Source organism: Alnus glutinosa, chromosome 2 (genome assembly GCF_958979055.1).
Source record: "Alnus glutinosa chromosome 2, dhAlnGlut1.1, whole genome shotgun sequence".
NCBI classification, from domain to species: Eukaryota; Viridiplantae; Streptophyta; class Magnoliopsida; order Fagales; family Betulaceae; genus Alnus; species Alnus glutinosa.
Genome location: NC_084887.1, coordinates 28,013,700 through 28,030,136, shown reverse-complemented (window position 1 = coordinate 28,030,136; position 16,437 = coordinate 28,013,700). Strand labels below are relative to the sequence as shown.

At 31.6% G+C, this 16,437-nt stretch overlaps 1 pseudogene; it reads left to right on the top strand.

Annotated features, from left to right (window-relative positions):
- The first annotated feature begins 13,462 nt into the window (after positions 1–13,462).
- Positions 13,463–15,591, top strand: LOC133860447 (rust resistance kinase Lr10-like; annotated as a pseudogene).
- Positions 15,592–16,437: the final 846 nt, after the last annotated feature.

Below are 16,437 nucleotides of genomic sequence, written 5' to 3'. Positions count from 1 at the left end.
TTTTCTCAATTCTACATAGTTTTAGTGTTGCATATATTTTCAAAACAAGCCCAAAAGACTAAAAGTTGGTAAAAATTATTTTTAAAAGCGTTTAAAATAAGTTCATTATCTATTTGCGGATAGCGAATAATAACCGCACTTAATAACCACAATACGGATAATGAAAATGCGATATCCACATTTTTGTGAATGTAGGTGCAGATATCGCAAATAACCGCGTGGATATTCGGATATATACCCCTAAATATAGGCATTTAAAAAATTACACAAGTTTACAAGTGAGCTCGGATTCTTCCCTAAAATGGAATAATACAATTGAGATGTTTGGCATCAATTTCCAACATGGCCTTAAATACAAAATGATGTAAAGTTTAGAGAGTAACCAATACGTTGAAGGGATTTGATGAGAATTGAATTACCTAAATAAAGGGATTTGATTAGGATTAGACTCCCTAAATTTAGATCGGTTGGTTCTCATTTTGTAATGCTGTTAATTTCCCATTTTCTAGTTCTGCTTTAATTTTTACCCTGCATGCAAATACACACCTCCAGAGAACATGCTGACAAGGAAGACGTAATTCATCAATATTGATAGTGGGCATTCCTCCTATGTAAAAAAGGATACTGTTGTGGTCCTTGTGGATGCTGGAATATTTGATGGGTCGTTATGTTAGGCATAATCCCCAGCAGAAAGAAAGAAAAAAGAAGCCCTATTGATCTTCAAACATTGTATCATAGATTCACATCAACTCTCCTCTTAGACTGGTGAAGAGTATTGCATGTGGTATGCAATTGGTTGCGACGACATAACTGGACATGTTATCCAGCTTTTCAAGGGTCAAAATTGGGTATAAGTGATTCATTTTAAATGGTTTTGAAGATAATCATTTTCCAAGCTTCTTTGGTTACCTCCGAAATCTAAGAAAATTTGCCAAAATTTATGACACCAATGGGCAAATTTGGTTTCAAAAATCAGAAACTGAATCTTTTTGACAAAAGAATCTCGGTTTGGCTGTTCACTAAATGAAAGTGAAAGATAAAAACAAAAAAGAATCGAGGTTAGGATGTTTGTTAGGGAAATTAAAACATGATTTGTATTCAGTGTTTTGGTGGGTATTTTTTGTTTTTGGTTTGAAAAATTATTATGGCATTACATAAAGGTGAAAACTATTTTTGTGTTCGTGTTTATCTTTTTGCTTCATTTTCAAAGTAGAAAATTGTGAAAAGAAAATTTTATTTAGACTTGCATGCATTGAATCTGGTAATAGTAATAAAACGAAAGGCTATGGCATCCAAACGAAAGGCCCATGGCATCCAATGAAGGCCATGAATGGGAATAATTAGAAGCTAGCTGGAACCACTAATTAATTAAACAATGGTGTGTATGACTTGTCACTTGCTCAACTCCATTTGTTGTATCTTTTTAATTTGGTTTATAAAAAAATGAAAGAAAAAAAAAAAGATTAATGGTATGTTTAAAGTTGAGAAAGGCTGGGTGTACACCCCTTGTGCCACCCTTACATGTTAGAATTTATTTAATTTATTTGTTTAAAAAATAAAAATACAGGTAAAGATGGAATAAAAGGGTATAGTGTAATTTATCTTTAAAGTTAGATGGGTTATAGTTACAAATAAAACTATTCATCTAAAAGTAGAAAATGACAAAGGTATTTGAAATTATGGGTTACAATTCATATTTGTGTATTAAGTTTTAGTCGTGTCAAGATATGAATATAAGACAATATATGTAGGTCAACCATAATCTGACCCATTTAATTAAATTGGTTAGACGTCCTCCTCTCTAATTTCGTATTAGATTCGTGTAAAAAATTGTAAATTCTAAACTCGTGTGTTGGATTCGGATCATATCGAATCATGGATATAATACTATATAATTCAATCATAACTCGACTTATTTAATTAAACGGATCAAACATCTAAACCTAACTCGTTAATTTCGTATTGGGTTCGTGTAAAAAATTATCAACCCTAAAGTCACTTGTTGAATTCAGGGATAATGTCAAGACATGGGTATAACTTAGAGCATCCTCATCAAGCTCTCCAAAATTTTCTCCAATTTAACCGAAACAATCTACTTTTTTGATTTTATCTCTCACTTTTAAAACATTTTCTACATCAAACTCTCTAAATATTTCTCTATTTTAATTATATATTATTTTTTATTAATTTTGACACCAACCAATTTAACTGTATGAACATCAAATTTTCCTACCAAAATCAATCCCTCTACAATTATCTACGCACATAACCACAATCTCAAAATTACACTATACCACTGAACCGGCCTATTTACCAAAACAAAAAACTAAACCGACCTCTAGCTGTAAAACACAAACTGCTCAACTCCATCCAAAAGCCGCCACGTATACTGAAGATGATGTAGTGACCTTATCTCCAAAACCTTCAAGACTTCCTGAACTTCTTCTCTTGCTTAGTCTTCACTTTAGTTTGTTTCTTCCCTTCACTTTAGTTTTAGCTTCCTTGCTTAATAACCGCATTCCTTGCCTTATGAGGAATCAACCCGTGACAAGTTCTCTCTTCCCACTCATTCTCCAAGCAACAACGCCGTCTGCCAATCCACAGAGTCCTTTGTTTCAGCAACTGTCCTCCACGGAGCTAAAAGACATCGCGCCAGAGAGAGGTAATGCAGAAGCTTGAAGGCGTGGAGGAAAAGTGAAGACGCGCGGGAAGAGAAAAAAAAAATGATATTAAAGTGAATGGCGTAAGAGCAAATGGGGTTAAATTTAGAGAGAGTTTCTGATAAGAGTTAGTTTGGAGAAATAATAGAGAGCTCAATGGGAGGTTTTTGAGAAGTTTCTCTAATATTTGGTGAAAACTTCAAAATGGAGAGTTTGATGCGGATGCTCTTAAGACTATATAAGTTAACTTTCACCCGATTCACTTAATTAAATGAGTAAAACTCCTTAACTTTAATATGCTAATTTCATATGTCAAAGCCTGAGAGCCCTACTTGAAGTTGATCTTTGACCAACAATAGTGGGAAAGGAATCAAAATTTCTTAGACAGCCTTAAATTTAAATATAACCTAGTTTCTCCCTAATCCTTGATCAACATTATGAATCATATAGCCTTTTAGAACCCATTGCATGGTTCTGAATAAATTATATAATGGGCATGGTATAAATAAGTAAATATAACTAGGGTCCATTAACTTTTGACTCCAGGTGTTTTCTTGCACGGCACAGCCCGTGTCACTCTTTGAGAGTCTTGCACTCAAAAACGACTGCTAGGGGGAAAAAGTAATTCTTTTGAGAAATCTAGAAGCTAAGCCTTCCATTGAAATTTCTTCGCTGAAAAGAGCTTTTCTAGAACAAAAACTGCCATAAATTATTTACTGTAAAAAATTAACTCTCACTAGCAAGCCAAAAGAAAAAGAAAACGAGGATTTACTGTTAATGCTCTTGATTTTTTTTTTTAATTATTATTATTATTATTTTGATAAAAGAAAGTTTGAAAGAAAAGGTTTGTTGGTGTATTTATGTCATTATAACTTTAGATTCAAAAGCTAACCTACATGAGTCCCTATTACCAAAGCTGTCCGGAAAGTGTTTTTTTTTTTTTTTAAGATGAAAAGTCTATAGTTGTGAAAAGACGTACGAGACAAGGTCTGGTTTCGGCCAAAAAAAAAAAAAAAAAAAAAATGCAAAATTTTATTTAATTATTGTACACAGAAAGAATAGAAATGCTTTTTAAAACATTGAAGAGTTAATTAATTAAGCATTAAATTTGAAATTTTTTTTTTTTTAGTGTTCAAAATTATATGGATTTTATTTTTATTGAAACATAATAAGTACATATCACACTAACAATATCATAGATTCCTACTATTAATCATACTATTAATGCTTTAATAATCAAAATCCAAGTTTTTCTCTTATTAATTTTTTTTTTCTTTACACTTCTTTCCATTTTAAACTACACATATGAGAATATTTTAAATGTTTTAATTTATATAGATTAAAACTAAAATTATGGTTCTTTTGATGGTAAAATTTTATGTGATTTATATATTCATGCAATGTTCTGTGTACAATGGAGAATTATGACACGTGGCGTGAACCCATCATTTTTAAACACTGAACCAACTTTTTAAGTATAAAAAAAAAAACCGGTGAATTTTAAAGGCTGAACGTACCGGTTTTTTTCAAGATTTTAATAATTTATTGTGCTTTAATAAAAAATATCATGGGTGTTAATCTTCATGAGACCAAAATAAGGATTTTTTTCGCATTATATCATTAAGTGTCATTATAGCCATATTAAGTTGTGAGAGATTTTTTTTTTTTTTTTTTTTAAAAAAAACAAATTAAAAAAAAAAATTAAAAACATGCATTAATTCTAAGTGGTTAGATTTTTTTTTTTTTTTTTCCAAAATTTTATTTTAAATTTTTTTCCATATATGAGATTTCATTAAATTTAAAATTTTAATGTACAATATTATGGTTTCAGAATTTAACTTTCCAAAATTATAAAAAGACAAAAATTAAAACTAAGAATGTACTACATCAACTACCCATAATTGAACATATAGGTATTGCATGCATTAATTCTAAAGAAACCATACAAGTAAGCTAAAAAGTTATATTACTCTATTAGATTGGTTATTTATACCTCTCTCTCTTTAGGGTTTGAAACATCTTGAATTGTGAAATCAATAACATTCAGCAGCAACATTTAAGAGAAGAAAAGAATGTTGAAGTACATAATTTTTTATTTTTAAAGGGCTTTGCTTTCTTTTTGCTTTTGGTTTTGTGGAGGTTGAAGGACTTGTGTTTTATGCATTTTTTTTTCGCTAATATTCAAAATTATTTGTGTTTTATTTGTATTGAAATATAATAGGTACCACAAAAAGATTCCTACTAATTTTGTATTAATGCTTTGATATTTAGATTAAACTATGTATTCTTTTTTTTTTTTTTCTTTATACTTATCATTTTAAACCATGTATACATATGGGAACAAAGATTTAAACATGTTTTAATGTATATGGATTAAACTAAGATAAATACTTATGTTTTTCAGAATTTTATTTTTTTTTCATTTATGTGATTAACTCCATTTTTAGCCATTTTTCAAAAGTGTTTTTATGTTTATAAAAGCAAAACAAGACAAAAATTTATTTGATTGTTGTGCATAAAAGGAATATAAATATGTTTGAAACACCAAAGAGATATTAAGCATTGAACATGTTGTGAGGATTTATTTGATTGCATTAAATTTATAATGAAATATTTTGTTTTATTTTGTGTATTCGTAAAAAAATATTTTGTTTAGTTTGTTCAGTATTTTTTTGAATGTTTATAATTACTTGGGTTTTATTTGTATTTAAATATAATAGATATCACACTAACAATATCATAGATTCCTTCTAATTTTTTATTAATTATTTGATAATTAGATTAAACCATGTTTTCTTCTTGCTATTTTTTTTTTTTTTTTTTTTTTTTTTTTTTTTTTTTTTTTTTATGTTGTGAGGATTTATTTGATTGTGTTAAATTTATAATGAAAGATTTTGTTTTATTTTGTATTCGTAAAAAAACATTTTGTTTAGTTTGTTCAGTATTTTTTTTGAATGTTTATAATTACTTGGGTTTTATTTGTATTTAAATATAATAGGTATCACACTAACAATATTATAGATTTCTGGTAATTTTTTATTAATTCTTTGATAATTAGATTAATCCATGTTTTCTTCTTGCTATTTTTTTTTTCTTTATACTTCTTTTTCGTTATAAACTATTCATATGGTTACAAAAATTTTAACAAGTTTTAATTTATATGGATTAAACTAAAATTAAGTATCTTATTTTTTAGTTCATTTAAATGTTTTATGAAATATTTTTGTTTTCGTTTGTATGATTTACTCAATTTTTAGCCATTTTGTTTAGTTTGCTATATATTTTATTTAGAATGTTCAGAATTATATGAGTTTTATTTACATCGAAATGTAATATGTATCACACCAATAATATTAGAGACTTCTGCTAATTTTTTTAATTAATGCTTTGAAAATCATAATCTATAGGTTTTCTTCTTGCTTTTTTTTTTTTTTTTTTTTAATTTTTTATTCTTCTTTTCATTTTAAACTACTGATATAGGAACAAAGATTTTAACATGTTTAAATTTATGTGGATTAAAATAAAATTAAGAGTCTTATTTTTTTTAATATATTTGAATGTTTAAATGGTTTTTTTTTTTTTTTTTACTTTTTTTTTAGATTAAAATAAAATTAAGAGTCTTAACCTTTATTGTCTTTTTATTAAAAGACGTGTAATAATTTTTTTTTTACAAGCATTTTTTAACCTATAGTAAAATGTAAGATAAAAATATGCTTAAATTCTGAAACTAAATTATAATGAAGAATCTTGCGCATAGCGCGCGGGTTATAAGCTATTAAAAATAAACCAACACCTGCCCTGGTGATTAGCCACTTCTTGGACCAAGATGGAGCTTGATTTTTGTAGCTCAGCATTCCACTTGATGCGGGTCTAAAATAATTTGAGTTGTCTCAGATGAATCGGAAGAAGAGAAAAGGGTGTCGGTCTCGTCCTCTCTTCCCTCTTCCTCTTCTTCTTTGTTGCTACTATACCACCACCCACCAAAACTCATATTCTGAGAAGACCAGCTTAGGGAAAGAGTTCTATGTGCTTGTTCTACATCATTGTCGATCATCTTCTTTTTTTTCTTATTCTTGTTTCTCTTTGAGCCTTACCTCTTCTGTTTGAACTAGTGGAAGGGATCCAAAGGCAAGATTGGAGACGCAGGAGGGCAATTTCGTCCGTAGGGGTTGGCAGAAGCGAAAGGCGAACATGGCTCTGAAACTTTTCTTCTTGGAAACAAATTTTTAGCTGGAGTTATGCAATTGTGGTTGTTGGTTTCTGCGGTTTGGAACGGTTTTGGCCTGCAAATGGACCTCGATCCACCATTGGATGGAGGCTTCAAGAGGTTGAAGAAGATAAAGTTGTGGGGTTTTTTTTTTAATTTTTTTTTTAGATTTTCTTTTTTAATAAAAATAACAAAAATATTATTATAAACAAAAATGTTGACATGGCACTAACTGTATTTAAAATGCAAGAGAATATTTTTAAAAGACTAAAGTTTATAAATTGAATTTATCAGGATTAAATAAAAATAAGTCTATTTAATGTGGTAAAATAAAACAAAATTTATCCTATGAGCTCGTAAATGATAGTCAAGAAAAGAAAATGTAAAATAATATTTTTAAAAGTCCAAAGAAAAGAACAAAAAATAGAATAAAAGAAATAAAAGGAAATAGAAAAGATAAAGAAAATAAAAGAAAATAAAATAATAAAAAAATAATAATAATGTGATGTGGGGCGGCTTGCGACCCATACCACCAAAAAGAAAAAGGGGCATGCGCCCCCATTGGGGCGCATGATAAATGAAGCGGAAATGATTGCTGGGGACACTCATTCGGCCCCCAGCACTCATTGATAATAAAAAAATGGATGTTTATTAAAAAGTTGTCTCTGATGTGACATCAGAGGCAACTTTTTAATAAAAACATATTTTTTTAAATAAAAGAGGATGACAGGGGACGGATGAGTGTCCCCTGTCTAGCAGGCCTCTAAATGAAGATGGCCCTTCAATGAAAAGAATTTAAATAAAATAAAAAATAAAAAAAATAAAAAAGAAGAAGTTGGTGAGGCGCTGATGCGCCCCGTTTTAGTTAAGAAATGAAGGGCCATGTGCCCTTCAATGAAAAAAAAAAGAAAAAAAAAAGAGTAAAGTGTGACTTGAGAGATAAAAAGAAACATACAAAGAGAGGAAAATGGTCATCTGACCCGAGAGAGAAAAAGAAAGAAGGGGAAGGATTTTCTTTTAATGTTTTTTATAGAAAAATTGTGATCTACGAAGATCTAACCGTCTAAACTCAAATTCAATTTTGGAAACGTGATCTACGAGACTCGATCTACGTTTCTACAGATCGTTTTGAGGTAAATAGTTAAATTCATATTTTGAGATTTTTGGTTAAATCTAGCAAAATATGAGTTTGATATAGTGTTTTCTTTAGGCTTTGTGTTATTTGGAGCTTGCAAAGATTCCCCAAACACCGGGTATTATTTGGGTAAGTTCATTTAATTCATAATTTATGGGTTAATGTTATTTTAAATATATTAGTGTTTATGTTAATGAGATTAATATTTGTTGTGATTAAGTTAGTGTTTTATAAATTATGGATTAATTTTGGAAACCCTAATTTGATGGTTTAAATTAATTTGGGAGTTTTAAGTAATTAAAATTTAGATAGCTAAATTAGATTAATATGTTAGTAATTGATGTAAAAATATTTATGAACATAATATTAGAGTAAATGATATTGAGAAAATGTTAGTGAGAAATAATCTAGAGATTATTGCATATAATTTTAGGGCTAATATTATTATAAAAGTGTTAGTGAAAATAATGTATGAGTTAGTGAAATTAATTACGGGTTAGTAATTAATATTATGACTAAATAATTAAATGGTGATTTTAATATCTAACCCTTAGTAAATACTTTTGGTTAGTATTGTTTGAGTTTTAGTTAGTGTTTAAGATTTATGGGAAGGTATTTGGAACTCTTAAAATATTATGGATTTTCCATGGGCTAGCTCTTGAGCAATTTAAGAGTTAAATGTGAGTTTAATATTAGAAGTTGTCAATAATGTGCAACAGGGTGGTGTCTAGGAAACCTAGTGCTTAATATCCGCACAGCTAATGTGAGTATTTTACTCACTGAGAAGTTTTATTTTTATATATGATGAATTGCAAAATATATATTGTTTTACAAACCTGAACCAACTGTATGTTGATTATGATATGTTTTGGATGATTTGAGTACTTTTAAGTATATTTAGATTATGATGATGTTTTGAAATACGAATATGATATGTGATTTTAGAGTGAGTATAAGTTGAAGATTTAAGTTATGCAAATTGTCTAATAAATGATATGTTAAATTGTTTATGGATTTATAAAGAAAACATGTGTTAAAAGTCATAGTTCTTAAAAAGCAAAGTTATATGGTTTTGAGCATAGGAATAAAGACCAATGGGCATCCCCTATGGCATAGGATTGAAGACCAATGGGCTAACATCCCCTACGGCATAGGATTAAAGACCAATGGGCTTGTATCCTCTATGACATAGGATTAAAGACCAATGGGCTCGCATCCCTTTTGGCATATGATTAAAGATCAATGAGCTAGCATCCCCTATGGCATAGGATTAAAGATCAATGGGCTCACATCCCCTTGGGCATATGATTAAAGACCAATGGGCTAGCATCCCCTATAACATAGGATTAAAGACCAATGGGCTCGCATCCCCTTGGGCATATGATTAAAGACCAATGGGCTAGCATTCCCTATGGCATAGGATTAAAGACCAATGGGCTTGCATCCCCTATGTCATAGAAATAAAGCCCAATGGGCTAGCATCCCCTATGACATAGGATTAAAGACTAATGGGCTAGCATCCCCTATGGCAAAGGATTAAAGACTAATAGGCATGTATCCCCTTCGGTATAGGTTGAGAATCGGGTTTGCAATTGGGCATGTATAGCATTATTTTTATGAATGTGATGTTTCATGATTTGATATATAGTGTATGCTTTTACAGGTCTCCTATAGTTGTTTTTATGATAATCTGCATAATTGATTTAAAAACATTTAGTCATCAATCGTAAGAGCATTATAGTAGGTGAGAATGTATGTAGTTGTTTCCAGCAATGGAACTTCTACGTATATGTTCAGCTGTGTAGTATGCTTTAAATGTTTTCTATTAGTCGGTGTTTGCTATATCAGCTATGAGAGTTTTCAAACAAAAGTTTATAAAATTGGTGGCTGTTATAGTATACGCATGACTAGAAAAGAAAAGTTGGTTCTTTGCGAAAACTCAGTGAATAGTATACCTTTGAGGTCTTAGTGTATTTATTTATGCTAAGGCGGTGAGCTCATAATTCCACCTGTACGGATGCGGCAACCCCCGCAACCGTACAGACGTTTATACTTTGGTTGCAAGTTTTGCGGATATAGATACTGAGTCATCCACCTAGCGTATGTGATGCTATGATTGGAGCACATCGCGACAATCATAAGTCATGGACTCATGGGTAGTCCGCATTTGGGTATTTTATTTATGGCTCGTGGCATATGTATTTGTTGAGCCTATATTTCAATATGTAGTTAATGTAATGTGTTTTATAAGCCTTAAATAAATAGACTTGTAAATGGCTCTTGTTATTGATAACAGTGATGTATTAGATGTAATTCCGCTATTGATATGTGTTCCGCTGCACATTGATATTTATATTCCGCTGTGTTAGATGTAATTCTGAATATCAGGTATATGTTATGAAACGTGTACGTTATGTTGGCTGAGCGACACATAGTCGTGCCACTGTGAAGATCCGTTTGTATGTTTTCAAAAAAATAAAAAAAAAGAGGGGTCGTCACAGAACTTCTCATATTTAGGGCCTATGTACACTATTACGCCCTGTGTACTAGGGTTGCGCGGTCTACTGCGACCTCAGGTAGGTAAACTGTGACTACAGGCCTGCCCCGTCAGCTAATTAATTGAAGTGCACTTAGCATGACATAGAGATGGATTCCGCCTTCTCTAAGTCCTTCAGCGGTTGCGCTTCCATCCAAGCAATGGTACCGAGCTTAAACTCTGTAAATATCTGTGAATATCTCTGAGGCCAAAATAATAATCTCCTCCACACACGTGCCTCATCTATATAAAAATCTTTCTCCTCATAATTTATGCTTATTTCTTTTACTGTGCTTGGTAACTCTTGAGGCAACGTATGAGAAGGTTTTTTACTCTCATTTTCTCATTAATTTCAAAAAAGCTGTAACTTCCCGTCTCGGGAATCAACTAAGTAATTTACTGTAATTAAAAAATCCTTTATAACTAAAGCTTCTCTTAAAACTGCTGATATCAAGAATAACATTTATATCAACAACTTTCATTTCAAAACTATTTTTAAAACAGTCCTTCATGCATCAATATAAATTTGAAACACAAAACGAGAACAATTATTCGTAAATATGTTAGAATCAATGGATAAAATAATGACAACAAAATAATTTTAGAAGGGGTAGAGGATCCTTTACCTCGATACTGCTACTCAAAGACTGATCTGAAATATCAGACACCTGAATCGATAACACTTAACTATGTCAGCCTTAGGCTAGAATACACATCCTAAATGAAATCGGATTTAACGCATCCCGGCTTTTCAATCTCTACCTATAGCATGATTATAGGTGTATTATTATTATTAGGAAATTATTAAACCGTATTTGTGTGTACATATTTTGGGTTTCCTGAAAACTCTTATATATGTCATATTCATATATAAAATATGATATCAGTTCACAGTGAAAAATGTTCTTGAAATGATATAAATCGTTCAAGTAAAAAAAAAAAAAAATCAGAAAAGAAATATAATAAGATACTGAATATTATTGGTTGTTAAAATAGCTCCATAAAACTACAATAGGAAATTATCAACTACATGTAAGAGAGAGGAAGGAAAGGGACAGAAAAGGAAAATGATCGACAAAATTATCCAACCCTTGACCTGCAATGGTTAGGAGATAGAAGCAGAAAAATAAATAAGGAATAACTATGTATGTTTCTCGGCTGTAGCAGGTTACAAGGAAAAGAAGAAAAAAAATTAGACAAATACTACATGCCGGCTACAGATAAGAGAAAAGAACCCAAAAGAAAGGAAAACAAATTACATAGATCTGCTAAGGAGCTTTGGGGTTAGAAAAGTAAGGAAAAGAAACAAATAAATCTTATGAGCTGCTACGACTACTTACAAAACATAAACAAAAAGGGAAACAAATAGGTCCGGGTAAGTTTGATACGGCTAACCATAGAGGAAGGGCATGGAAGCCAAAAGGGCCAAGACTTGATGACACAAGGCTATGACAATACCTGCTACGGTACTATGGCTTAGAAAAGAAAGGAAAGGAACAAAAAGAAATTCAATCCATTGACTTGATATCAAGAAAGTAGGAACAAAAGAAAAGAATAAAAATAAAATGAAATGAAAGCAAGTTGCTATGGTGATATGGCTGTTTCCAGGGGAGAAACAAGAGGACCAAAAATATAAAATAACACAAACAATTGTGACGGCTAAAGGGTTGGCAGGAGAGAGAAAAAAAAAAGAAAAAAAAAAGAAAGAGAAAACAAAACACAATCCAGTAACTTCAAGATGGCACTCGGCTGTAGTACAAAACAGGAAAAAATAATTACGCAAAAAAAATCTGCTATGTTGTACTAAACTGAAGAAGGAAAACAAACAAAAATAAAAGAGAAATTAAGGCACAGACATGGAGACCATGCTGTCCAACAGAAATAACCAAAGGTAAAGAAGAAAATAATCAAGGCTAATCATGATGTGAAGGCTACGGTAAACAGAGAAAAAAGAAGCAAAAGGACAGTAATACATGGTGAGATGTTGACATACCTGCAGTGTTTTTGAGGGAGACAAAGGTTGCAAAAATTTCTTGAGAGAGAGAGAGAGAGAGATGGTTGAGAGATTTATGAGAGAATAAGAGAGGCTGACGGCTAAGGGGAATATTTATAAGGCTAGGGTTTTGGCAATTAGGGTTTAGATGCAATGAGGGGGTATTTTAATATACTCAAAATAAAATCATAATAATGGGTAAAATTCCGTAAATGTCCGAAATCTCTATTTAAAATAAATATTGTTTCTTTATAGATTTGAGAAAAATATTAAGTTGTGAGACCGTATTAAAATTCTTCAAATGTAGCTTCTAAAATTTTTCTTTGACAATTAATTATTCATTGATCAATAGTTTGAGAAATTAATGAAATTAAAAAAAAATTGTTCTCTTAAAATAAAATAATTGTCCATGGCTATTGAAAGTACATAAATCTCCCTAAAGGAATACCGGGATCGTTACAATATATATATATATATCCTAAAATTATATATATCCTAAAATTTTGAGAAAGATTTATGGAGATTAAAAAAAGAAAGATGAAAGAAAAAATCCACAACAGGTTTCTACAATTCTACTTTCTACTTTCTAGACGGCCTCCAATATCAAAAGCTGGTTCACACAGTCCAACTGTCCAAGAGTGAACCAAAGCCAGCCTTGTTCGAAGCAGCCTACGCAGTCCTCGCTCACTGCCGCGACCATTATTAGAACATTTACAATAATAATTTTCTTTTGATTTTTCATAAATTTAGGAAATAAAATTACTTTTTTCTTTCTTATTTAAAAACACCCCACAATAGCATTCTCAGGGAATTGATAGGATACCTATGGGTGGCTTTTTGTGATTTTTTTTTTTACATTTTCTCTATATGTAAAGAATGAAATTGGCAATAAAGAAGCCATTGTGAATACTCTTACGGTATTACCTCATCCATGCCTTCTCACTCCTCCAACCCCTCACTACCACTCCTATCTGATGCCCCTAATTGCCTTCCATCTGGCGATCTTCATCTCTGTTCTCCTCTTCTTCTCCGTCGCTGTCACATGCAACAACGTCGTTCCCTTCCAATGACATCACCGCCCTCTCTTTCAAATGCGCCCCGACCTTCAACTGTGGGCCTTTCAAGTCTTTCAAGCAGTAGTTATCCTAATTGTTATTTTCAAAACTAGATTATAAATTTATTTATCTTTCTTTTTTATTGATTTTTTTTTTTTTTGGTTATTTGTGTCTCAGCTTTTCCGCCCTCTCCTTCAAATGCCCTCCAAGCGCTGTCTCCAACTCAGTTCATTGCGCCAGCACCATCTTCTATAGAATTTGGGCCATATGGTAATTATTTCCGAGGTTTGGGTCTTTTGTTCTAGCTTTATAATTTTGAATATTTCTTTCGTTATTTTTTTAGTGCTTGAATTGTTTATATTGTTGTTGATTTTCTCGTAATGAACTCAACTTTCCTATGATATATATAGTTGGTGTCTATATGCGAGCATGTCCTTATAAGGGGTTAATTATAAGTAAGCTTGGTAATATTGACTTTTGAACTTGCTGGTCAGGGTTGCAATTCATTTTTAGTCGTAACAATGTGATCATCATGTAAGTACGAAAAAAATAAAAAAACTCTAACTTTGTGTTCTTGTTGCATGCAGCACGGCCATTTTCGAAGCGCAATCCGTTGCTGAAAATTGCAATTGGTATGAGGATTAATATTCTAGTTTCCTTCTTTCTTTCTTGCTCCATGCATATAATGATCAAAAGGCGTTATATATATCTTTCTGTATGTTTCAGAAGAGATCGAGTACCATTTATGCAATACATTATTTTATTTATATTCTTCTTTCTGTGCTTTAATATTGAAATACGTGACTGATTAAGACCATCCTTTGCAAGCAGGCATTTCTGGAGCTGTGGCTGGGTTTGTAGTAATCTCTTTTGTGATTATCTACAGCGTTAAGAGAAGGCACTTCTCAAGTTACGCAATGGTCTGCTGTAAAAGTGGTGCAAATAACTTTCAAACCATTGATGAGGAATTCGTAAAGAAGTACGGATCAATAGCCCCAAAGCGATATATTTACTCAGATGCGAAGAAATTGGCCAACTCATTCAAAGGAAAAGTAGGACAATGAGGATATGGTGTTGTATACAAAGGGAAGCTACCTGATGGGCGTATGGTGGCAGTGAAAATTCTGAGCGCGTCCAAAGGTAATGGAGAAGAATTTATCAAGAAAGTGGCTAGCATTAGTAAAACATCCCATGTTAATATAGTCACTCTTTTAGGTTTCTAATACGAGAGGACTAAAAGAGCTCTAATCTATGAATTCATGCCTTATGGATCTCTTGATAAGTTCATATATGATAAAGGACCTCCAATTACAAATCATCACTTGGACAGCAACACTATGTTCCAAATTGTGGTTGGCACTGCTCGAGGACTAGAATATTTGCACCGTGGATGTAACACAAGGATCCTACATTTTGAGATAAAACCACACAATGTAATTTTGGATGAGGATTTATGTCCCAAAATCTCTGATTTTGGCATTGCTAAACTATGCAAAACAGAAGAGAGTATTGTGTCAATGACAGGCATGAGAGGAACTGTAGGTTTCATTGCACCCGAAGTATTTAGTCGGAACTTTGGTGGAGTCTCTCACAAGTCTGACATTTACATCTTCGGAATGTTGGTTCTTGAAATGGTTGGAGGAAGGAAAAATTTTGATGGTGGACTGTCTCATACCAGTGAGACATATTTTCCACACTGGATTTATACGAAACTTGAACAGGACAAAAATTCTACCACTTTTGAGGAAATAACAGAAGAGGTAGAAGAAGAGACAATAAAAAAGATGATTATAGTTAGTTTGTGGTGTATTCAGACCAGTCCTTCAGATCGGCCATCAATGGGTAAGGTGATAGAGATGTTAGAAGGAACCCTTCAATCCTTACCATTTCCACCAAAGCCTTTCTTGGATTCACTTATCAGGTCACCTCAAGATTCTACCATGACTTCATAGTCATAAAAATCCAACATTTAAAATAGGTGCAATTGTATCTCAAATTCAAAGAATAATAGATGATCTTAATGTTGTGCATGTTTTGCTTGCTTACACAATGTTTTATATAAACAATTTCAGAAGTGTTACACTTACCAATTTATTTTTTTATTTTTCCAAAAGTTAATTTCTAAATGATGTGTCAATCATAGATAAGATTTATTATTTTGAAAAATGTGTTACCATCTCATGAGATAATGACACATCACTTGGGAACCAATTTTGGAGAAAAAAATTGGGAAGTAGAGTATTTCTCATACAATTTTACATTGAGACAAATCGGTCAAAACGTGCAGAGAAGATTTCAATTTTGTGTTCAGTTATGAAAGGCGCGCAGGAGAGAGTGGCCAGCATTAGCAAGGTTGGCTCCGCCCCCTTTGTTTGTGGGGGTGGCTGCAGTTGGGGATGGCTCCACCCTATGTTAAGGAGTGGCCAAGTCACTCTTTGATTTTCTTTTTTTCTTTTTCATTTTTTAAAAATGTTATAATTATAATTACATATAAATTCCATAATAATTATTAATTTTTTTTTTAAAAAAAAAAGGAAAGAAAAAAGAGAAAGAAAGATAGATTTTTATGGAATTAGACAAAAAGATGAATTTAATAACGGAGACAAACTTTCCATGAAAATGTTACGTACACCATATCCTATACGATGTGGTGAAAGACATTTCTCTAAGCTTACACGCATAGGGTTAGACTATTGTATTCCGCAGTCTAACTCATGGATATTTAGAGATTGATTGCAAGAAAAATGTTAGACCTCTTTCTAGTGTCTATTTAGAGTCCTTCTATGCTAACATGACACATTATTTTTAATAAAGGAAAACTACAGCTTGATTTCTCTCTCCTATTTTTATT